Source organism: Schistocerca americana, chromosome 2 (genome assembly GCF_021461395.2).
Source record: "Schistocerca americana isolate TAMUIC-IGC-003095 chromosome 2, iqSchAmer2.1, whole genome shotgun sequence".
NCBI classification, from domain to species: domain Eukaryota; kingdom Metazoa; phylum Arthropoda; class Insecta; order Orthoptera; family Acrididae; genus Schistocerca; species Schistocerca americana.
In genome coordinates, this window is record NC_060120.1 from 76,116,647 (window position 1) to 76,140,955 (window position 24,309).

General features: G+C 39.5%; 1 long non-coding RNA gene across 2 annotated transcripts in view; it reads right to left on the reverse strand.

The window, feature by feature from the left end:
* Positions 1-24,309, reverse strand: part of LOC124596068 — a 236,909-nt gene that overhangs the window by 82,047 nt on the left and 130,553 nt on the right. For both annotated transcript variants that reach the window (XR_006978277.1, XR_006978276.1), the window contains exon 3: positions 7,842-7,976. This is a non-coding gene — a long non-coding RNA (uncharacterized LOC124596068). The remainder of the gene's footprint in view (positions 1-7,841; positions 7,977-24,309) is intronic.

The following is a 24,309-nucleotide window of genomic DNA, read 5'->3' on the forward strand; positions in this document are numbered from 1 at the left end:
GTTCGAACAATGAGGGCTTTTACGACTGGATGTCGGGTTGCTGCATCCCCGAAGGTATCAGCCGTAGCTTCGGACGAAACGCCTGGAACAAAGGAGTTTCATGGATCACGACCATATAACGCGGAAGATCCCCATCAATGTTATTTTACTGTTTTGTGTGAGAAGCGTGTCTTATAGAGTTATTAGTAGATCAGGGAAAAAAAACAGCCTCCCTTGAGTTCTTTGAATTCGACGGGAGGAAAGATGAAATTAGGTGTGTAAACATTGGCTACATCTGTCTTCAGATAGTAGAGTTACCTTCGGATTTCATTTCCCATTAGGGTTTTTTTGTGTTGGAAAAAATGTTTGTGAATCCATAGTCTCTCATATATTGATTGGTGCTCCATGCCTTTTGTTTTAGTAAACTATAGTCCCAATCACAAAATTCCGATCATGATCCGCTCAGCAGCTTGATGCTTTGTGTTGTCATATCCCATGTTAACTTAGTTGACAAGGTCAAGGTTTTGGAAATATATCAAGGTATTAGGTTAGTGATGCATGAAACATTGGAGATAAATGCCACCAATTTTTTCGAATTCCTGTCCTCGTATAACAATAGAAATGAACGAATAAAGCTGACTTCGACTTAAACATTACAGAAATCGCGTCCGGAGGTAAGCGAAATTTTGTAACGCAAGTGCGTTTTACGTTTACTTTTGGTAACAGGCCTTTGTTGCAGACTAACGAAGTACATTAGATGTGAAAATAAAAAAAAGGACCCGTGAATTTTTTCATTTAGTTAGAACGGCGTATATTTGTTTACGGAATGGCAGAAAATATTTGTGTTGCCAGACTTTATAATTGAGAAACTGGAGGCTAGTACTCAGCTTGTCTAGCGTTACGTTTTGCATGACGTCTACCTGAAATTCCGTCCATATACAACCACAATTAGTGTATTGACGCACGAGCATGTTTTCAGTTTGTGTCAATCTCATTCATTGAACCACTCCTCATTCCAGAAGAGCACTGTGTCTATAAAAGTATTTACACAAAAAGATGAACATAAATAAATTATAAACACACATGTACGTGCGTTGACAGAAATTTCGTGGCAATGACTGTGTGTCTGTCCTAGTTTATTTAGTTCTGCAAAACAGTTAATTGAATCTGAGGCACAGAAATTCTTCTCGAAGCGATGCAGAGTCGTACGATACTATTTACCGCCTTTGAATATTTAGAATTAATGTTGTAATATGAGTTTTATTTTTCGACATAGGTTTGCAAATAATTATTGGCGTTTAATGATGATATCATGAAAGGATCCTACAAACGACCATAAACATCTGGGGCGTGTTTGATTCGTTATCGTAGCATATATATTTGTTGCCGTACCGTCTATATTGGTACTTAAAATTAACTGTATTGATAGAGAATTGTTGGTGGTAAGTTTTTGCACATGTATCACCATCACACATATGATATTTCCTTCAGGAGAAATCTGGTATTACCTCAGTTTAATGTGGTCATTACTGCCCTGCAAGTGTTGATGGTGGATACAGCAATAAGGAAACATTTAGAACGTTTGAATTAGCACTTACATTCTCGTGGAAATCTCTCTGCACTGTGACTGACGTACGGAATTAAATTTGTTACTTTTATGCTACTGACTGTGAGTGCGGTTAATTTTCTGAACACACTGATTTGTTAATTCATCTTTTGTTGCGTCATAGCAATTTCTGTTCACAGATAATTAGTTAACTATTTTCTTGTTGTATGTGTCAGTTTCGCAATATCTTTCCATGATGTGGAAAATATGATCACAATTGAAAAAAAAAAATACGTTTTCTAGAACAAAGCATGACTATATGCCGTCCAGTTTAATGAGCGGTTTTAATCGATATTTGAAGTGATTAATTAAAACAAGCAAAAAAGATTACCCTTTATTTTTGCAATTGCTTTTGTTTGGATCAGCACTTCAATTTGATTATGGATGTGATCCTTTTTTCCGGTTTTCTGCAGATAATGTCCTTTGCAATGTCATGTTAAGTTTAAAATAGTGCAGGTACTTATTATTTTTATTGCTTATGTATGAACTCTATTGTTGTTTCAGGATTTAATTAATTTTTGTCTACACGTTTCAGCCGATATTCCTGATGTGTTACACATACCAAATGTAATCCAGCAAGCGTAGAACAGACCATATAATTTCTTCTTCTCTTTTCCTTGGCGCGGGGTCCAACGGATATCGCCGCATCCCGCGTCTCTTTTGCTAAAGGCCTCGGTCTTGCCATTCTTCCTTACCCCTTCTAATCCCTTTTTCTATCGGTTTTTGGATACCGCTTATACAAACTTTTCGTGGTACCATTTTTCTTCCAGGAGGTTTGGCCACCTGTCTTCTAATCATTCTTTTGACATGCACTAACCATACAGTCTCCTTCAATTCTATCTGCAGTGCAATAATGGGTATGCGTCATTTCTCTAATCTAGTCATTTCTTACACGATCGAGCCAGGAAATTCTACATGCTCTTCTCGAGTGCTCAATTTCTGAAGTTTTAAGTCTCTTATATTTCTTTCCATCAGTTTCCAACATTCACTCCCCCAACGTGTCACTGGTTCCGCGATGGATTTGTAGTGACATTTTAACCTTTGATTTTATTTGTGAGGAGCATTAACATTGCTCATATGTTTTTACCTGGTGGTATAATTCAAGGAAGAATATTACGAAGTACTGCTACTAAATGTATCATGAGATGCAAATATGTATGGCTGTTAGATTCGTTGGCGGTATAAGACTTTTAATTGTTTTTCTAATGTAATAATGTTTTGAAAAACGTTGCCATGGGAGTGAATATGATTGATTTCTGCACGAAATTGTGACTATATTCCACATTTACGAGGACTGTCTCTGTGTTAAAATGCTAATGCAAATACAGAGCGACTTTTTTGTTTATCTTGAGAAAAATAAATATCTAAGAAACTACTTATGATATTAAAAATCTGAAAAATATGTGCGCAATATTTTACAAAATGCTTATCAGCTGTATCCCTACTCTAGCATAGGCGGTAGAACTGGGGACAACTGTGAATTCTCAACTAGAAACATGCAAATTTTATTGTAGATTCGGATTCTACTGGGAAAAAATACGTAACTTTTCTATGATAACACTTTCCGTTGCGCTGTAGATGGCACTGTAATCGACAAACACCGCAACTGAGTTGCAGAAGGGTACTACCTCTAGAAAAATGCAATGGAGCGAAAATAGAAAACCGGACTTCAGTGAATGTGAAAAAAAACTTGTCTGAGGTGTGTCCTCCCACCTTTGCCAACGAGGTGCTCTTTTGGGGTGTATCCTCTAGCCTCAATGGGGTGCTTTCTTGTAAGAACTGCTTCACATCAAGTGCTTAAAAACGTCGCCGCCCGCTTCGATCTACTTATTTGTCCGTACATGGAGTGACGCGACACAAGTGAGAAGTATGCCCGATGTTATCTGCAGGCATTGAGTCGTCTTAGTGAGGGTTCACTCTTCAACTAAAGCAACGAACAAAAGTCGGATCCGACGATCTTGCAGGCCAAGACACTGGACCGCCTCTTCTGATCCACCGGCGTTTGTACAAACGATCGCTAAATCCAGTGTTGCTACAGAATAATGTGCTGGGCAACCATCGGTGTTTAAACCAAATTATCTATGGTTCAAATGGTTCAAATGGCTCTGAGCACTATGGGACTTAACTACTGTGGTCATCAGTCCCCTAGAACTTAGAACTACTTAAACCTAACTAACCTAAGGACATCACACACATCCATACCCGAGGCAGGATTCGAACCTGTGACCCTAGTGGTCACGCGGTTCGAGACTGTAGCGCCTATAACCGCACGGAACTCCGACCGGCAAACCAAATTATCTGTCGCAAGTCCAACGAAAGGCCTGAAAGCAATACTGGATGATTGTCCTCCGAGAATGTTCGATACTTATCGTCATTTAAGGTGCTATAAATAAAGAATGGGCGACTGATTTCGTTACCAATTATTCCACAGCACACATTCACATTCCACGGACGCTGATGCTCAACTTAGTGTAACCAATGTGGGTTTTCCACGTTCCAGTAATGCATGTTGTGTCGGTTAACCATATCATGGTTCGTGAAGGTCAATGGTCAAAGAACAGTAGCAAATAAATTAGGGTCTCTCTTTATTTGCTGAGGCGACCACTGGCAAAATGTTAGTCGGGTCTGGAAATCGTTGCCATCAAGCTCCTATAGAGGAAAATATGAAACTGATGATATTTTCTATGTTTCAAACTTCGGCAAACAGTAGTTTGACTAACTCCCGATCCATAAGGTAATTGCCGAGTGCTAATGTGGGGATTATGATTCACCGCAGCTAATCTAGCAGTTTACTATTATCTCCAGCAACTATTCCTCGACTGTTTCTTTTTCGTGGATGTACGCTTTCCTCGGTGGGGAATTGTCGATTAACCCGACAAAAAGAAAATGTTGAGCAAAAAGGGTCACAGCATTATCGACATTCCTGCCGGTTTCTTCTTAATTGTAAACCATTTCATTTTTCTCTTCTAACGTAATAGCCTACATTCTGACTAACAACGCAGTCTCTTTATCAAGGAACGTATTTAAGAAATGAGGGACGACGTCCACACAATGAAATCAAGTCAAATAATGAAAGGATGAATCTTTCGAAACAACTATATGGAGGAAACTGCAAAACATTGTGTCTTGGGGGCCGACGTTGGTAACGGAGGATATCACTTTTCTAAATAAGGAATCTGATGCGTAGTTTTCGAAATATTTCGTTGTCTCAAGATAAAAATCTGATCTGAAATATATGTATACCTAGATAATGTACCCATCCTCTGGTGTGGTAACTACATTACAGGATGCATGCATACAGGACTGACAACTAACAAATTTAAACGATATTCACAGATGACTAGAAGAGAAAAGTAGTAAAAGAATAACCTTAAATCTCTAAAACAATAGACAATTTTAGTATAGCCTCAAGCGGAAACATTTGTTTTGCTGCAGTATAAAGTCATATACCTCAATTCCTTTTATAAGTTGTTACAATGTAGGGAATCCTTAACGAGTCTAATTTATAGTCATCTTTTTCCATTCAAGACGTACAACCTCAGCTGAAAGATAATGTCCACAGCGTATGTGGTATCATTTCCACGCGATAAGTGCTTTTATTGTATTTTGTAGCTTTGTATTGAATTTCATCCCATCTTTCTTTCTATTGCCGTTATTTTTTGTTTTCAGTTTCCCCATTTCATAGAGTTCCTTGTACGAGCATACAAGAGAGAATTCGAAAACCGGTATTTCCGCTCAGAGCGGAATTGGAACCTGAAATTCTTTCATCGACATTCTGCAAATAATGCATATCTCCTTTATTTACCACCCGTTTAGTCTCGAAGTTTTAAGATAGATTAGGGCTTTTCAGAGTGCGAGCAGATATGGAAAAGCCTCTATGTAGGTATTAGCAGAAATAAAAATGGGAAAATCACTAATGCTAAAACTCTTATTTTTCGTATATTTATCTACAAATTTAGAGTTTTGCAGGATTTAACTACAAATTTCTTGTCCTGATACCGTTTCGATCTTCAGTATTTTAAAATTAAGTTGAAGACCTGAAACACCGCATCGAAGATGACAAAAAATTCAAGTTCTTCAGTTCGCAACATTTTACGTGTTAATTATTTCTTACAGAAACCTGTGTTATTAAAATGCAATTGCGTTTCTAAATTTGTAAATCGACTATAGGAGCTGTTCTGGCCGTGCTCACTATACTGACGCAAACTTTTACACGAACAGCAACTAGCTGGTGGCGCAGTAAGTAGTTAAGAAGCTCGACACGCAGTCTGTAAGAGGGTATTCTTATGGTCTTTCGGATTCAGAGCTTCATGAATCGTTTAAGGTAAAGATAATAGTTAATTTCCTTCCCTGTTCTTGTCCAATCGGAGATTTTCTCCTGCAATAGGCACATCGTTGACGTGGCGTTAAATCCGTCCTGCTTCACAAACAACATGTACGTAATTATTCAATGGTACTCAGTAACACGTTTATTAAACATTTTTTTAAATTTTTTTTTTAAATAGGATGCAGTAAGTACTGGGAGATAAAGAAGCTTGCACAGGATAGGGTAGCATGGAGAGCTGCATCAAACCAGTCTCAGGACTGAAGACCACAACAACAACATCTTGTGCAAACCATTGTCTACATGTAAAGCAACAGTGCTCTCATTAATACAAAGAATTATATCAACTAACAACTCCTAAAATACAGTCTCACTGTATACTCTTCCCCCTCCATACCCATCTTACCTTCAGTTATCAAACTGAAATATCCTTAAAAAGAAAAAGAATTGTAATTGAACTTGCAAAAACGTTAAATTTGCAATATCATTCCTGTTTTCACTATTTATCCATAAAGTCAAGTAATAAGTAGGGTACCTTACAGTAATATTTCTCCCTCTTCCATTCTCCGTTTTATACTATAAAGGAAATAAATTTAGGTAACAATACTTATCTGTGTGTGTACTCTGTAGTTACGTTCGAATTAGTTAATTTGTTTAAATACTGAAGCTTACATGTCCAAAGAGATAGGCTGTCTTATTTTAATTAGGATCGCGGTTTTATTACTGAATATTGGCTGTAACTACATGACAAGTGCCGTAATCCGATCCCGCGGTAATTTTTCTCAGTGGAAGAGGAATCAGCAGAGGTGAACACATGTCTCGGCTTCTTCTGCGATATTCGACCGTTTCTGAGAAAACGACAGTCAAAGTTTTCGACATAATGAAGATACGGTTTAGCCGGAATGCTGGCACTGTGGCTAGCGGCGCGCCCTTCCAGTTTTGCGTCCCGTGTTCGACACCCGAATGTTGTTTTTCTTTTTCTTTCTTTTTTTTCATTTATTTTCCTATGTCTGTAGAAAGTTACTACACGAATGTTTCTTATCAAGTTAGGGGATACCTGGCGTTATATGAGCTGCAAAATTACAAATGATTTTCACAATAAATGTCATACATTTATTATATATTAGTGTATCGTACTTTCACAATCTTTTTAAATTCACTTATGCTTATTCTTATATTTCATTTATATGTCAATTCTTATATTAATTCTTGTATTTCATACCTATGTTTATTCTACAGGATTTAGTGCATTTCCTTGGATGATACCGATCGTAGAAACATTCGAAACACAGAAATTCCCTTCACCACGAGCATCGCGTGAAGGCAGTTTTGTCACAGTGGCATTTCTTCATATGAAACTCACTTATGAAACTTACTCTGGAAGGAAACGTCGTTAACATTGCTGAAGATTTTACTCGTTGACAATAATGTCGCGGTAATCTATGCATGACGGATCACTTTATCGCAATTGGTTATGTATCAGGAAGCAGCACAGGAATTCCACCGAAAACGATTTTAAGTAATTATCCCGTGCATTTATTGTTACTTTTCTTTCCTTTCCTTAAAATTCATTCGCCAGACATACAGTTTGATAACGATAAGAACAACGTTATTTCAATGTGTATTGGAGAAATCGTCTTATTACGTGTGTAGATAAATGAAAAATAAGAATAAAAATAATAATCGGCTTTCGAACACTGATCGGAAAAGTGTGAAGGCGTGACGCTACTTCAGCTGAACCTTTTTACTTGCTAAAAGGCACATAAAGTACCTCGAAAACTTTGACCGTCGTTTCTTCAGAAACAGTCAAATAGCTACTGATAGGCCGAGAGACGTATTCACTTATTTTGGTTTTTCTCCCTCTGAGCGAAATGTCTGGGAAATCGGGTTGTAGCGAAGTAACCACCAGAGAAAGGCACACTGATTACTTACACGCCTGCGCGGTATTATGTGATGTTTGGGGCCTCACAGTTGTTCATCCTGTGACAGCTCTGGAGTGAGACCGGCTGCTCGTGGTCCCAGGACTGGCCTCTTTTAGCGTTGCTGGAACTGTTGACGAAGCAGGGCCTGCATGCAATGGAAGGTGATCGTTTAGCGATATCGCAGGTACACATAAATCTGATAGCTCATGAGAATGTAGTTGTGTCGCTACATAAACTTGCACTTCAAGACTACATGCATTTGTCTACTACCTCTAGCAACAAAATAATTAACAATGATCGCTAAATTTTTAGATGTTGATACACTTGCGGCGATTAAGTTCAAGCTGACGAAGTATGTGCCCACGTTTTTTAATTAGAAAGTAAACGACACTCTTTTTGTCACGTTTTGAACCTCCTTGACCGAGGTAAGAGAAGAAAAGAAAATTATCGAGTGTGTGGAAATGTAATTATTCGCGCTATATTCTTAGAAGGTGTAAGTTCGATAGCAGATATCAGGCCAGAAATAAAGCGGTTGTCTACGAACCTTTCCGATCTGTAACATTACATGATTAGCTGCATATACAAAGCTGCGAACTGTAAAGTTGTAGCTACGCGGCATTTACCCAGGAGGTTATTTGCGTCTTACTTAACAAGAAAACATTTCTTAACTCATGATGCTGGATCATCAAAACGAGGTCAACATGAGGAATAGCACCGTATTACGAAAAAAAGAAAACCATTTGAAGAAATTCATTCTCTGAATGAAAAATAAGAATATGATAAATGTCTACTTATATACGAAGAAACAAGATTCTCACGTTTACGTACAGTGAAAGTGTTCTATTTACGACCTTCCAGGCATTACTGAACCTCGTATGCTCAAGGACAGGCAAGTATAACCTGCAAACACGTTTAAAAATCTAGGAAATGTCGTTTACAAACACGGCGATCTGAGTCAAATGTATCACAGGAATACAGTTGTTTTCTATAGAACAAATAGTTGACGGTCAGTGATTAAATAAGCAAATGTCTATCAGGCAGACTAAGATAAAAAACGTACTGATTACAGAACTTTCAGATTTTTTTTTGCTTGAGTGCAGAAGCTTATAATTCATAATCTTACAAAGATAATCTAAGATTATTAAAGTTTCACATCGCATTTGGGAACCATCAAACCGGAGGGAGCGGGAGGGGGGGGGGGTTAAAAAGACCTGTAACCGCAGGACCCGGATTTTTAGGACCCAAAATACCTGTCAGATCATCACTAAAATGACCTGGAAATATTGATAAAACTACTACAAATGATATAAAACACGCTTCAAATAAGTCATAAAAGGAATTAGAGCAATGACAACTTTGTACGCGTGCGGAAATGAAATTAAAAAACGGATAATTAATTTAAAATCTCTATGTGTTTCTATAAGGTATGTGACTCTCGAAAGATGTAAGAAGATTGTTCTGTGCTAATCATCTTAGAGCAACTGCTATGTATTACAGTGAGCTGCGACTGTCGAAAATGAGGAACATCTGTTGTCAAACAACGCACGCTTGTAGTTAGAAAATCTTTCACCATTTGCTGAAACAATTCGAGGGTACAATTTCATGTCCTCATTTAGTTTTAAAAACAAGTCTACACGAATATCTACATTTCGCAGATAGATATTCCTTTTGGTTCAATATCGGTGTTTCTGCTTCAGTATCCATACATGGTAAAAAGTTGACAACAGCATATGATGCGACAATGACAATAAGCAGATGTACCATCAAATTATTTTCCGCATGTGTGAATACATTATTGAGGATTATTGTTGCTTTTTCCTAGGGCATATGTATTCTACATTCTTGTCAACGTTAAAAGAATGAATTGTTGTCATAAATCAACATTAAACACAAACTTGTACAAAATGAAGTAAAATCTTTAAATGATATCATCCTCGAAAAATCAAATGAAGTACAGTAACAGCATCACGAGAAACGCACATTTAAATTTACAGTTTAAAATCCAGAATATTCGGAGATTTTAGTACTTGTGGATAATGTGTAAGTAATAAGAGATGTCACCAAACTCTTGGCATTACTTTTATTTTATTTAATCGTATAGCTAGGCCCCCCGTCAGGCAGGCCGTTCGCCGGGTGCCCGTCTTTCATTTTGACGCCACTTCGGCGACCTGCAGTCGATGAGGATGATAGGATGATGATGAGGACAGCACAACACCCAGTCCCTGGGCGGAGAAAATTCCCCGACCCAGCCGCGAAACGAACCCGGGCCCAGAGGATTTACAATCCATCACACTGACCATTCAGCTACCGGGGGCGGACAGGGCATTACTAATTAGCTATAATGAAATGAACCTGCGTATCAACTTTGTGACAAAACTACTACAGGTGTACGCTGTTCCATTAAGGGGCTCCGGAAAGGCTCAAAATCATGAAAAGTTCAATTTTTACTTTTTTGCGTTTTCTGAATCTGCAGACTATTACCTTTTAATAGATATATAATTTATTCAATTCCGAAGACAACAACTATTTTTAAATTATTTTTGAAATGTGTTCTACATGGGCGTGACCCACTGTGGCGCTGGTAGACTGCTGTCAAATGGTGTTATTATTAACGTCCGTGTTCATCAGGTACATTTTAGTGATGTGAGATAAAGTACGTGTTGTGGCTAACCTGTGATGGTTCAATATATATCGCTGGTGTGATTGTCGATTGTTTCATGTTTATTTACTCTGTCGTTATCTCGAAAATATTCGTAATTAATTCTGTTTCTTGAGTCTCTGTTTTGTTGAAGTATAATAATGAGTAAAAGTAAAGTTATTAGAAATCCTCTGAAGGCTTTTAAGAAAAGGAGAAATGTTGGAAAGCCAAAGGTATGTGTTATTACTGCAAACAATAAAGACGATAACCAAGTGAGTGAACCTAACCTCTCAAGTACACCTGCCCATAGCAGTCAAAGTGGGAAAGAAAATACTTCACAGAACAAGCTTGGTTCAATGAGTGAAAAATATGAATGTTTTATGGGCGAATCGGATGTGAATGAAGTATTTGATATGTCGGTTCTCAAAGGAATTTTTTCAAACTGTGTAAGATATATTCATTGTAGTGAAGTTGGTCTGGAACTCTCCATAATGAAGCACGTAGGACTTGCTAGTGAAATACAACTGAAATGTGATAAGTGTTCATACATGACCACCTTTTGGAACAGTGTTGCAGTAACTGCAACTGAAGAAAATGGTAGCAAAATCTACGAACACAACAACGAGCGATGCTTGCTTTAGACAAGGAACGCCTTCGGGCTGCAGACAGGGCTGTAAAGAGTCTAGAAATACAAGCAAGAGTAAACAGGAGGAGGAACAAGAGGAAGCTGGAAGAGGAGTTTGCAGAGGATGAAGATAATCCATCCTATGGACCGGGAATGCACTAAAAAGTTAATCCAATCTTTGTCGCTCGATTCCCAAAACTTTTATTTTCTCATACTAATTACATGTTTTCTAAGGATATTCAAAACATATTTGTTTCAAACTTTCAGTAAATGTTACACAGTACCTTCTGCATAATTTAACACAGCCTTTTTCCAAAAAACTGTATATTTTTGAATATATAAATAAAAAATTGCAAGAAAATGTTGTGAATTTTCATTACAATTGAAAAAAAATCATCTTTAATAACTGAACTAAAATTTTGTAAAATCCCTGTGTTAAGTTGTAGCCCATATTCCAATAAATAATCTGTAAAAAGTTCAACTTCCTACCTCAAATACTTTGTGAGGAAAGATGTAATTTATAAGCGTTATTTTAACATTGCAAGTATAGGGCGTTCCGGAGCCCCTTAAGAAGGATATCCAATGTTTGTGTTCCTTATCGAAAATGTGGCCTTCTTGGAGAACAAAAAAAGTCACCCTCCGAATTCCCACTTCGCTAGGAACTCCCACCTTCTTAAACATCTTCGTGGCTGTTGTTGACACATGGTAGTCACCGTGGTGCACTCATAAGCGATCCATTCACCTGGTATGGAAAGTTTCCCGAACCTGCAAATGTGCGTGTGAATACAGATTGGCATGAAGATGCGATTGAAAAATCAAATAATATTGTTAATATTATGACAGAGTAAACTAAGAGAAGAACTGTAAGCAAGAATCTTGCTAGTACAAACAAATCGCGCCTAGTTGAAAGAATTGTTCCGTGAGTATTGTATTGTGCAGAGAAAAAACAAACTCAAATGCTGTTTTTTTTATTATTTATTGCAGTTCAGAGCACAATCAGATAACGAAATATTGCGGAAATATTTTGAAAGTGCCGGTAAAGATAACACCTGTCTGAAAGACCCCAAAATGATTTAGATTAAGAGAAAAACTGTGTAGCTTTATATTACGCACTATCCATGGATTGTCAGTGAGCAAAAGCACGGCTTCCACATAAATCGATTTGAAAATCTATGTTGAAGCCTGTGCTAGTGACCGGCAAGCGCAAAATATGGGAAACGTTACCCATAGGAGATTTTTAATAGCAGGAAAACAATTAGCTGAGAGAATAGGGCTTACGACGGGACCAACAAAAAACTTGGGAACGTAAAAATAGGTGTCACTACAATTATACTCTTAGCTTTTTCATATTTATGACTTTCATCGGGTACTAAATGTGTAACGTACAAAATTTTGCAAACAAAGTTAATGGGAAAAATATTTTGCCACTACTGACCTGAAAACCTGCTGGTTCTCCGGCTCCCAACGTACAACTTAAAAATGTGTAGCTGTCTGCCAACTGATTTCTATAAATGTATGGGCTAAGAAAGTGAGGCTGTAATTTTTGCTGGGCCTTCCAATGCTAAAAAGCTCTCTTGGCTGTAGAAAGGCGATATATTGACGGTCTGTCACCTGAAGTTATTTAGTGCTCGTTGTAGCTAGATGAACATCTTAGAGACTGAAAATTTATCATAAATTTCAATCAGAGTTATTCCGCAGGTAACAAAAAGCGGTATTACACAGGCGTTAAATACACTTCTACCTCGTACTATGGTTTGATAAACAGAGAACGAGATTTGCATTGGAGTTGTGGTCTATCGGTCCCATTTGTGTTTCCTGACGCTATCTGCTGATATTCTGAATCTTTGGAAACAAAGATTTTTTCCTTCTGTCATGTTCGTTAAGAATAAAATACGGGTGTCTGAAAACCGAAATCTTGCAGGATCGAGTCAAGGTCTACGTACAGGTGCTTTTTTTCTGTTTTTAGTCTACCTTTAACTTAGTATTCATCTCTCATTTATCTGAAGATTCTGCAGCAACGACACGTGGCTCAGTTTCCACGTTAAACTGCGGTTCCCCTTTCCGTGAGCGTTTGGATAACTAGGTTAGGTTAGGTCACGCGAGTCGCTGAAATGTCCTCCAGTTGAAAATCTACACGAAGCTTTTGAGGCACTCGAAATTATTATTAGTATTACTATTATGAAGTTCGAGTGAGTCTTAATTTCAAATAACGAAAAGGTTCTTAAAACATTAATGCGAACTTAGATTTAAAATTGCGTATAAAGTTAAGATTTCTGTCTAGGTATATTCTAACATGGATAATGTACTTGGGAAAAGTTAACTCTGAACTGATAACATCTATATGTTGTATATACATTCACAATGAGAAACAAGTTAATTTTTACATCAGGTTTATTTTTGCAAAAAACACCACTACAGCGATACTCCCATCTTATCGCAACAAACCCTTCTTTCTCAAACACGCAAAATGATCACTCGTGTAATTTTATAAGCTCTGGTGATTTATCATTACCTGAATTTCCCAGTAACCTCTTGAGCAAATGTAAATTTCATTAATATCTTTGAAAATTTTGAACTGAATCGAGAAACCTTGCTGATAACAGGAGCTCACAAACGTAAGTCATAAATTCTAAAAACAATAACAGAAAGTTGGGGGGATCGATAATTCTCCTAACCTCTTTCAAATTTCTAGCTTGGTTGGTTACCGCAAAGACATAGTCCGTTGTGTGAAACGGTAAATACATTCTGCCGTAATTCGACCACTCTAAAAAACTGGATCTGATTGCAGGAAAATTCGCACTCACAAAGATCACTCGCCTGTTCATTACTGCCGTATTCTATGTAAATGTTATGAGAATTTCGTTTTCATTTTTAATTAATGTGCCTGAATCAGGATAGAAGCAACACGCTGTGCAATTCATATACAATGGTATCAGACACAGCTGTCTTTATTTATGTATTTATTTTGCAAAACTAGACATCACGCTCTTCAAATTCATATCTCACTTGTCTGTTTCCCACTACTCTTCGAACGTATACGAAAATTTAACAAAAACAAAAACTAATACAAATATCTAACTCAGTTCAAAGACGAAAACAGCATTGTTAACATGGGAAGTAGAGAAGAACGTTGTGATATACTGCGCAAAACGCCAATAGCGCGTGCTGAGCGTCTGTTGTCCTGACTAATAAGTTTCTCTTGCACACAAACATTTAAATTTGCTTCGTACAAAAAGCGGAATGACTATGTCGTTTTAGTAGTGCTACTAAAAGTAAAACGGCACTATCCTCGCACTGACAGCCGACATCAAAACGAATCATGTCTCGTAGTAGATAGTAATGAAAGTAAAAGTACTAGCATAAAAATTCTGAGTCATTTACTATCGTAGCTAACAGAAACACTATTGTTTTTGACAGTTTGAAAAACAAATCTGTTTTAAAGAAACTTCATATCCCGGTGCTATAATTCCAACTTTCATGAACCTCTATTCCTCTTCCGTTCTTTGTAGGTGTAGCATCCTGGTGTTTGTGTAAACTCAATTAAAAAGTATTTTTTCTTGGGTTCATTATGTTATAAGTCTAGTTAATAAAATCCGTAGGGTGTGTCCCGCTACCACCATACCTGCATACTTATGTCTTCCGTATTCCAGTGAATACTGGTATCTCATTGTCTGTCTACGTCAGGATAAAGACTGATAGCTTAAAAACTCCACAATAAATTCGTTAAAGATAATATGAATTCCATAGCACGATATATCAGGTACGTTTGTACGATAGCCCTCTGGCACATGCAGACGATAAAACTAATATTTTCATTCCTTAGTGTATTATAGCGTCTGTGTCAAAAATCATTTATGTACAAACATGTGCACTTACAGGATGCTATCCCAGTGCTTTAATTGTAAAATGTGCTTCAATGATAGTACGTTATTATTTATTAATGGCTCATGTTTTCCACGGTCTCTACTCGCCAAGTGAATCAGTATGGTGCTATTTTGTTGTCATTTGACATGTTCGGACCATGACATGTGCGATGTTTAGTAGCGCTGTAGGTAGCATTATGTCAATTTCACATCTCATTTCCCCTCTTGTATCAATGTAATCGTTCAAACGTGCGATAACTTCACTCTGTTACCATAGAACTCCTCAAAAAATTGTAAAATACGCAATTGTACAGGCAGTGACATCTTTTTACATTTAAAATATAAATGTTTGTGTTGTGCTATTACGCCTGTAGCGCCAGTTATAAAGTACAGCTCTGTAAATTGATCAGGGTGCATTTTGCCGCTGCAGATTGTCTTCAGTTACACTGAACGTCTTTTGAGTTATTTGAAGATTTCTCACTGGTCACTGCAAAAATTATGTTTCCGCTTACGATTTCGTTAAAAGAGACTGGAGACAAGATCCGGAAGACTTGTGCTTCATTTTGTCTTTGCAGTACCCGCATTGTCATCTTCTTACATCGGTGAGATATTTTACGGTAGGAATTAACGATGATACCCTCAAATAATGTGCAACTCATTTGGTCAAAATACGGACATATTGCTATCGTAATACGCGAAGGAAGCAACGAAGGAAAGAAGGAAGGTGTTTAAAGAATATAACAATCCCGTTCAGTACAAGATCATTAGAGAGCGCTCATGGTGACACGAGACCACGCAAGGATAGGGAATTGGCCGTTATGCACCCGAAAGAACCATCCCACGATTTACTGTAAGTGGTTGACAGAATCACAGAGAATCTACATCTAGTGGACCCGACTGGTAATTGAAGCAGGCACTTAGCGAATGCTATCCCAGCGCTTTAATTGTAGAACGTGCTTTAACCAAAGTACAGTAGGTTATTGTTTAATAACAGCATTTGTTTTCCCCGGTCTCTGTCTGACACGTGACTCACTGTGGTGCTGTTTCGTCGTCATTGTATTGTTCGGACCGTCACTGTGTGAAGACACACGTTAATTCTCACAATAAAGTAAAAATAGGAACTAACCACCGATCAAAATATTTAGTAAGAACAAGTAGTACCACTGCCAGTCCCGAATCGTCAGATTGATCGTCAGATATCTCATGCTTTACATTTCATGTTGGGTGTTTTCTTTGTGCGAACGTTGCTTATGGTGGCGGTATCCTACAGCAAAATATTAAAGTAATTTAAAGAAATTTGGACCATAAGAGTTTGTGTAACTTGCATCGGATAGTCTTCCGTAATTTTATCGCGCTGCTTTAGATGTTTACGAATCGTGGAACAGTAGCTCTTTTTCTAACATTTTTTGTTAATTCTTTTCCTTAAGACAGGGCCACCGCAAAGAAACTCAGCGAATAGCAGTCAACAGCACATGTACAGCATAATTTAAATGTAATTATAAACGTTAATAGACTGTCGATTCTAAGCCGAGAATGGAGTTATAACAACGAATGGTTGCTTTACTTTTCCTAAGGGTTAACATAAATCACTCTATGCATCTTTGGAGGAAATAAAAGTAATAAACAGTGAATTTACGTTTACCAAGTTTTTAATTGGAAGGAGTAACTGGGAATGTTGGTTAGATAAACCAAGACAGTAGGTATAAACTTCTGTAGTTCAAGTTACTGTTCTTTCTGCAGGAAGAATACAGTGGAGTAAGCATAAAGGTTCCTAGTCAATTCCGCATGTTATTTAGTTTAAAAATGCATCGATGTGTTTCAGTCGAGATATTACTTGTGAATGAAATATATTGTCCACTATTTGTGTTTTTCAAGTGAAGTTACTACGAATCTGTAGAAGAAATATAACTAATAAGTACTGCAGATACGCTCAGGCGCGTGTATTAACTTGATTTAAAGGAGCAACTAGTCAAGTGTTAGATTCTAAGATCCGATATTGTCCTTTCCAAGGAAGCAGCGCAGTTTTTTATTACAAATTTTAAATTTAGTTTAAAAACTGTTCACTAATCTTATCCCGTTACTCCAATAACGTAACTACAAAATCTTCGAAAGTAGATATTAATATCATGGTTATAAACACACATCAATACGCAAAGAAAGGATTTCATCCGACCTACGAAAACACGATCTCCACTTCCTGTGGCATTCATTATTCTTAGCGGGGAGGAGGAGATTAGCGTTTAAAGTTCCGTCAACAAGAGGTCATCACAGACAGAACACAAGCTCGCATTGTGGTAGGATAGAGAAGTAAAGCGGCCGTGCCCTTTCGAAGGAACCATACCGGCATTTGTTTTAACTGATTTAGGGAAATCACGGGAAACCTAAATCAGCATGGCCAGATGAGTCAGTATTGTTGCCAGTGCGTTGGAGAGCGCATGCAACATTTGCCTTTAGGTGTGATTTTAATCTTTTTTATCATTATATAGACAGTTACTTGGCAGGTTTCATAGACTCTTTTTTTCACTTTGTACCTGTTGACAGCCTGAACGTAATCACTGCTTGGACCAAACTGGTTACAATTTTGTGAAAGTAACCGGCCCCTGTGGCCGAGCGGTTCTAGTCGCTTCAGTCCGGAACCGCGCTGCTGCTACGGTCGCAGGTTCGTATTCTGCCTCGAGCATGGATGTGTGTGCTGTCCTTAGGTTAGTTAAGTTCAAAAATGGCTCTGAGCACTATGGGACTTGACTTCTAAGGCCATCAGTCCCCTAGAACTTAGAGCTACTTAAACCTAACTAACCTAAGGACATCACACACATCCATGCCCGAGGCAGGATTCGAACCTGCGACCGTAGCGGTCGCGCGGTTCCGGACTGTAGCGCCTAGAACCACTCGGCCACCCTGGCAGGCCAGGTTAGTTAGGTTTAAGTAGTTCTAAGGGACTGAAGACCTCAGATGTTAAATCCCATAGTGCTTAGAGCCATTTGAACCATTTTTGTGAAAGTAGTAAGAATCTAAAGAAACACTGGACAAGGGTCAGCAGGATGCGTGCTCTGAGGATTCCGTGCAAACTCAGTTACGTATATGTAGTTGATCTATAGGTTGTTTTGAGTGAGTTTTTGAGTATCAAAATATGCGAAATAAACGGCAGCATGTTTTGACTGTATGAAGTTAGAAGCTTAAATTCTTTGCACCGTCAAGGGAACGTAGACCCTAGCATTTTATATTTTACCCGTAGCTGAGAAAAAGGAGTTTTAAAGACGGACTGAGAGACATACAGATAACAAATAGAAAAAAAATTAAGGGGTATAGTTACAAATCAACAATTTTCTAATATTTTCCTTTACTTGTGCTCAGAAACCTTACTTCTTTTCAAATTTCGGGACTGTAGAGCAATGGGAAGTGTACGATAGATTTTGAAGAGTCAGTTCGCGAATATCAAAATACATGACATAAATAGCCGTATTCTTTGACTGCATTGAGTACAAACTTAATTCTTTTACACCGCCAAGGAATCGTAGACTTTGGTATCTGGCTTAAATTTGAACTTGATATCTCCACCCATTCCTGAGAAACATGGGTCTTAACAGGCGGACAGACAGACGAATGAACAAAAAATGAGAAAAAAAAGTTTTTGCGTGACATAATTTCAAATTAACAATTTTCGGCTATTTTTCCCTACTTGCGTTCTGAGACCTCGCTTTCTGCCCAATTTTGTAATTTTAAGCCCCTGGTGTAGTCGATAAGCGTAGTGCTGGCTCCTGCTATCGACGTCACAAACATATTGCTTGCTACTGGAGCATCGCTAGCCGCAAGTAGCAAGACACGCCCACAGAAGTTCTCTGAATCACCATCGGCGGCCTGTGTTGAAGTAAGCTGACGCACGGACACGAGGTGAGTTCTGCGCCAGGCTACGCTCCAGTCAACTCCTAGTCGACGTGGGGCATCGAGAAGAGAAGGGTGTTCGGCTACAACAGAGTTGAAATGAAATGAAGTCCCATGCTTCTTTGCAGAGCGTAGGGGAACGATGCGGGAGACCCGCACCGCCTTACTAGGCAAGGTCCTAATGGCGGTGGTTTGCCGTTGTCTTCCTCCGACCGTAATGGGGATGAATGATGATGATGAAGACGACACAACAACACCCTGTCATCTCGAGTTGGAGACGACCAATTTGACTTTTCAGGCTGATCAACAAGTCCTTTCTTATTTTGTGAACTTCGTGTTTCAACAGTGCTACAAGAAAGGGTTTATATCGACATTACGAACGACAGTCTATTTCATCACAAGTTTCAGACTCGTTCTATCAGTGTATATAATTGTGCGTATTTCATCGCAAGTTTTAGACTGGTTCTATCAATGTATATAATTGTACGTACGCTGTGCCCTACATTCACAAGAAAGGATAAATTTCATAACAAAAGGTAAATGTTCATCTTGACTGTAAAAGTATTTCAAATTTTAGATCTTACACGTGCAATGATCATGTAATTTATCACCTGTTCAGAAGCCAATTCATTTGCGAAAACGCGTCACAACAAGGTCAAGAGAAAATACCCTATAGGTTTTGATGAGTAAATTTCGGAGTGTCAGATCAGCGACGTAAATGGCCGTATCTTTTAACTCCATTGGCTTAGTAGCTTAAACGTATTACACCTGTTTAGGGAAGTAGGGATACTAACTACTGCTTCCCAATATATTTATTCTTTAATGAAATTTGTCATTTAAAACATATCACTTTTTCAAACCAACAGCTCAATTCATGGAAGCAATACTAGAAAGAAGAATAATCTTCACAAGGGTTTAAAGTCGCTTAGTCTTGCACAAAAAGGTGTGCATTATTCAGGAACACACATTTTCAATAACTTGCCAGGAGCCATAAAAAGCTTAACAACCAATGAAATTCAGTTTAAGAGTAGCCTAAAGGATTTATTGGTGGCCAACTCCTGCTCCATTGATGAATTTCTCAGTAGAACCAACTGATTTGTGTGTGTATATATGTAAGTATAATATAACTTCTGCACAATTTCAGATGCAGTAATGTGTTAATTGTAAATATGTATTATAATAGTCGTATTACACGTTTATTAGCTTATAAATAAATAAAAGAAGATTTTTTATTTTAAATTCAGTGCATTAGTATTTGTAAAATGATCCTTTCATATAGTGTTCGTTAAAAAATGACGATCATTCCACCTGGGGCCTGTGGAATGGTACATTAGCTTATTTGTTTGAGATGTAAATATTTATATAGTAAGATCGTATCTGTTCTTTCGGACATGTCCGAATCCACAAACAGTGCCTGAACTCTTACGGGAATCGGCAACGCGCCGCGACGAATGTAGTGCGGGACAATACGTTGAGAATGACGGTTTCGCGGGAGGCGTGCGAGAGATAAATCCCTGCAGTCGCGCCATCTTCTGTGTCCCCAGTGTCTCAGATGGGTAGCCGGCACGGTAGCTCAGCGTGTTCTACATGTTCCTTTTAACAGAGTGATCTTTATGGAAAATAAATAAATAAATAAATAAAAACAACATCCCTGTTCCTTAAAAAAAAAAAAAAAAAAGAAATCGTGTTCGGTCAGAGGGTTACGTGCTCTCTGTAATTAAAAAAATTGAGTTAATCGATCATCAACGAACTTAAACGGATGCCTTACGACGTCCGCCCGGAGCAGACGCAACGAACAAAAGGGAACAAAATGAGATTAAAAAAAAAAAAAATGGATCGAGCGTCTGCCATGTAAGGAGGAGATCCCGGGTTCGAGTCCCGGTCGGGGCACACATTTTCATCTGTAAGCAGCTAAGGGTGTTCATTTCATTGTAAATATTTGTCATTTTGTCATGTATTGCTATTTTCGTGACATGTTCTGCATCCTGGAGGACCTCCTCACTACGGATCAGTTGGAATGAAAGTAAATCTAATCTAATCTAAACCGCCAAGCACCGTGGACCTTAGTACTTGAAATAAATTTCAACTTACAAGGGAACCTCCCCATCGCACCCCCCTCAGATTTAGTTATAAGTTGGCACAGTGGATAGGCCTTGATAAACTGAACACAGATCAATTGAGAAAACAGGAAGAAGTTGTGTGGAACTGTGAAAAAATAAGCAAAATATACAAACTGAGTAGTCCACGGGTCGCATAGGCAACATCATGGACAAAGTGAGCTCAGGAGCGTCGTGGTCCCGTGGTACCGTGAGCAGCTGCTGAACGAGAGGTCCTTGATTCAAGTCTTCCCTCGAGTGAAAAGTTTAATTTCTTTATTTTTGCATAGTTATTATCTGTCCGTTCGTTCATTGACGTCTTTGTTCACTGTAATAAGTTTAGTGTCAGTGTTTTGCGACCGCAACGCAAAACCGTGCGATTAGTAGACGAAAGGACGTGCCTCTCCAATGGGAACCGAAAACATTTGATCGCAAGGTCATAGGTCAACCGATTCCTCCACAGGAAAACACATCTGATATATTCTATACGACACTGGTGACGGCATGTGCGTCACATGACAGGAATATGTTGTCGACCCACCTAACTTGTACACTTAGCGAATGGGTAAAAAGATTCTTCTACCTTGCCCGATTTAGGTTTTCTTGTGGATGTGATAATCACTCCCAAAAAAGTGATGAAAACATAAGAGTTTGTCACATAAACAGAAAATAAAAAATTAAACTTTCTACTCGACGGAAGATTCGAACCAAGGACATTTCGTTCCGCAGCTGCTCACGTTACCACGAGACCACTACGCGCCTGCGTTCACAGTGTCCTTGACATTGCCTATCTTCCCATGAACTACTCAGTTTGTATATTTTGCTTATTTTTTCACAGTTCCACACAACTTCTTCCTGTTTTCTGAATTGATCTGTGTTCAGTTTATCAAGGCCTATCCACTGTGCCAACTTACAACTAAATCTGAGGGGGGTGCGATGGGGAGGTTCTCTTGTTAGTAACTCTACCCGTTGCTGAGGAAAAGGCGTTTTAGCAGACGAACAGACAAGCAGACGACAAAATGATCCTATAAGAGTTTTTACCGACGGAGGTACCGAAACCCAACAAAACATTGTTGGCAGTGCTGTAGAGAAAGAGACAAATCTGCCTTTTGCGAGCGTGTACTGCACCCGAAAGATTTTGTTTACATATACACCGTTATCTACACCGCAGCCCGTGGTATCTGCGGCCGGCAGTTTGGCCTAGTTGGCGGCCAGACGCGGCAACGTCGCGCTGCGCCGCGCCGGCCGGCTTTATTGTGAAGGTCGCGGCAAGGATGGGCACCGGCGCGGGCAGAGAAGGACGGCAGGGGCAGGGCGAGTGTTTACCTCGGCAGAAGACACGGCGGCCCTTCCGGCAACAGCGCGCCAGTGGGGTAGGTCGCGGCCGGCTGGCGGCGCGCGCGCACCCACCCTGTCTTGCGACGCCAGCCGGCAGACAGCCACAGCCGAGGGCCTCCCACGCCCCCACCAGCCAGGCGAGCCCTGCGCAAAGGAGCGCACGCCGGGGCGCACAGTCGGCCGCCAGCCGCCGCCGCGGAAACATCCGCTCTCTGCGGTCCGGCCACCCAGCGTCGCCACCTCCCCCACACGTCCCGCCCTGCTAAGGCGCAATTTACTTAGACGCGCGGCACGCTTCTTTTTACCGCCCTGCCAGTGTCCATTTGTCTAGCTGAAAGCTGTAGTAGAAAATACTAGACCACTACTGTCTATTGCAGGTCGCAACATACAGGGTGTTTCAAAAATGACCGGTATATTTGAAATGGCAATAAAAACTAAACGAGCAGCGATAGAAATACACCGTTTGTTGCAATATGCTTGGGACAACAGTACATTTTCAGGCAGACAAACTTTCGAAATTACAGTAGTTACAATTTTCAACAACAGATGGCGCTGCGGTCTGGGAGACTCTATAGTACGATATTTTCCACATATCCACCATGCGTAGCAATAATATGGCGTAGTCTCTGAATGAAATTACCCGAAACCTTTGACAACGTGTCTGGCGGAATGGCTTCACATGTAGATGAGATGTACTGATCAGCTGTTCAATTGTTTCAGGATTCTGGCGGTACACCTGGTCTTTCAAGTGTCCCCACAGAAAGAAGTCACAGGGGTTCATGTCTGGCGAATAGGGAGGCCAATCCACGCCGCCTCCTGTATGTTTCGGATAGCCCAAAGCAATCACACGATCATCGAAATATTCATTCAGGAAATTAAAGACGTCGGCCGTGCGATGTGGCCGGGCACCATCTTGCATAAACCACGAGGTGTTCGCAGTGTCGTCTAAGGCAGTTTGTACCGCCACAAATTCACGAAGAATGTCCAGATAGCGTGATGCAGTAATCGTTTCGGATCTGAAAAATGGGCCAATGATTCCTTTGGAAGAAATGGCGGCCCAGACCAGTACTTTTTGAGGATGCAGGGACGATGGGACTGCAACATGGGGCTTTTCGGTTCCCCATATGCGCCAGTTCTGTTTATTGACGAAGCCGTCCAGGTAAAAATAAGCTTCGTCAGTAAACCAAATGCCGCCCACATGCATATCGCCGTTATCAATCCTGTGCACTATATCGTTAGCGAATGTCTCTCGTGCAGCCATGGTAGCGGCCCTGAGGGGTTGCCGCGTTTGAATTTTGTATGGATAGAGGTGTAAACTCTGGCGCATGAGACGATACGTGGACGTTGGCGTCATTTGGACCGCAGCTGCAACACGGCGAACGGAAACCCGAGGCCGCTGTTGGATCACCTGCTGCACTAGCTGCGCTTTGCCCCCTGTGGTTGCCGTATGCGGTCGTCCTACCTTTCCAGCACGCTCATCCGTCACGTTCCCAGTCCATTGAAATTTTTCAAACAGATCCTTTATTGTATCGCTTTTCGGTCCTTTGGTTACATTAAACCTCCGTTGAAAACTTCGTCTTGTTGCAACAACACTGTGTTCTAGGCGGTGGAATTCCAACACCAGAAAAATCCTCTGTCCTAAGGAATAAACCATGTTGTCTACAGCACACTTGCACGTTGTGAACAGTACACGCTTACAGCAGAAAGACGACGTACGGAATGGCGCACCCACAGACTGCGTTGTCTTCTATATCTTTCACATCACTTGCAGCGCCATCTGTTGTTGAAAATTGTAACTACTGTAATTTCGAAAGTTTGTCCGCCTGAAAATGTACTGTTGTCCCAAGCATATTGCAACAAACGGTGTATTTCTATCGCTGCTCGTTTAGTTTTTATTGCCGTTTCAAATATACCGGTCATTTTTGAAACACTCTGTACATAGAATTGTCCGGTAAACGGGGTGTGGCTAGCTACTGAAATAAAAGTTTTAACTTGGCAATGTAAATTTTCGAGTGTATTTTTACGATAAAGATCAC